Consider the following 1,873-nt stretch of genomic DNA (forward strand, 5'->3'; position numbering starts at 1 on the left):
CTGCCCGTGGTGTGTCCCGGCCGTCCTTGGGTTTGTGGGGCTTGTGCGAGTGAGAAAAAAGTTATCGCAGAGATTGACGTCTCTGCTGGGGGGGGGTCGAGGCGGTTCCCCAGAGGAGGAGCGCTCTTCCCTTCTTGCACCGGGCGGGTGGCTTCCCCGCATGAGCTGCCGGCCCTGGTCCTGGCTTGTCTTCCCTGCCGTGTCACCTGGCTCTTGTTGCACCGGGGGACCTGAGATGTTGCAGTGGGAGGCGAGCCGGGCCTGTGCGGGCTTTCCCGCCCGTGTGCGCGACCTTGCTCTGGCCCCGCACGGCAAGGCCGACCGACCAGGGTTGGTGTTGCTGCTGCCGCAGACCCCCCCCGCCCCACCCCTCCCTGCCACCCGTGGTGGGAAGGATGGACGCCTTTGATGTGTGCTGGTCCCGGCGGGGTTCCCGTCGGGGTTGGGTGCGGGCCACCCTCAGAGTGAGGAGAGGTTCTCTAGCGATCCTCGTTCGGGAGGCGGCGTTCGCTGCCGGGTTGGCGGGGGCCCGCCCCCGATGGGCTCCCGCGGCCCTGCCGCTCCCTGTCCCGCTTTTGAGCGTTAGTGGCTGCCCGCGTTGGTAACTGCGTGCCCGCGCCTCCCCCCTCCGAGCTGGGGGAGGGTCCCGCGGGGCCTCTCCCGGGCCGTCGTCTGGTGTGGTGAGTGGAGGACGTTCCCGATCCGTCCCCGCCCCTGCCTCGCGCGCGGTGTGTCGAGTGGCGGAGCCTGGAGCCTGTGCTGGGTCGCGATGCGAGGGCGTGTGGTGTGTGGCTTCCCGGCCTCGTGCTTGGGGTGCCGTGGGGTTTTTGGGGGGTCCCGTCCCCCTCCCCCTCCGGCCCCTGGCGACGCTGTTCCCGAGCGTCTGTGTGGGCCGCCGCCCGTTGGCGACGACGGCGCCGTGCCGGGCGCCGGGCCCCGCGGTGTTCCGGGGCCGCCGTGCCCGTGGTGGTGTGCCGCTCGGGGGGGTTCTGGCCCTCCGGAGCCGAGGATCCCGGTGTGTGTGGGCCCTTGCTCACGCGGCCGAAAAAGAGGCGGTCGATGATGGGTGCCGTGCCCGGCGGTGTGGATGGGTGCGGTGGGGCCCTGCTGGCGCGGGTGGCTCCGCGGGCGCTCGCGGGGTCTTTGAGGCGTGTGCGAGCTGCCTTTTCCCTCTCGGGCCTCTTTTGGGGGGGCCCGCCGCTGCCGCGGTGGGGGTTTCCGGTCCGCTGGTCGGCCGGCTCGGTGTCCCAGGCGTTGCGCGGGACCGCCCAGGAGTTGGGGGTGGTGAGATCCCGCGTTCGTTTCCCTGGCGTGCCGGCTGTGCCCGGAAAGGTCTCACCTCCCCGCTGGTTTGCGGCTGCGCCACCCGCCCGTGGGGGGGGGTGGCCGCTCGCTCGCTCGCTCGCCTCTCACCCCGGTGACCCGACCCGATGACCCTCCCCGCTGCTCTTATTGGGCTTCCGGCATGCCCTCCTCACCCGCATCAGCCTTCCGCGATCCTCACCGGTTTGGCCTTGGTGGCCGGCCACCGGCGGACGGTCGAGTTGGGCGTGTGTGGTGTGTTCTCTTGGTGGGGGGGACGGCGCTCGGCTCGTGAGGCTGCTCTCCCGGTGTGGGGGAGGCACGTCGTCGCGGCGGCGGTGGCTTTTGAAGGGTCTTCCCGGATCGGTTTTGCTCACGACGCGAGGGCTCCTGCCAGCGGGACCGCCGGTACGCCACGGGGGCGGTGGCGGTGAGATTCCCGCGTGCGTCCCTCGCTCGGGAGTTGGCCGTCCGGGGGCCCGAAGCCGGCGTGACGTGTCTCCTCCCGCTGGGCGCCGCCTCGCGTGCCTGCGCGATGTCGTCCCGGGTTCCCGCGCCTCCCTCCTGCTCG

Source organism: Dipodomys merriami, unplaced genomic scaffold (assembly GCF_024711535.1).
Source record: "Dipodomys merriami isolate MVZ:Mamm:240054 unplaced genomic scaffold, mDipMer1.0.p SCAF_3319, whole genome shotgun sequence".
NCBI lineage: Eukaryota > Metazoa > Chordata > Mammalia > Rodentia > Heteromyidae > Dipodomys > Dipodomys merriami.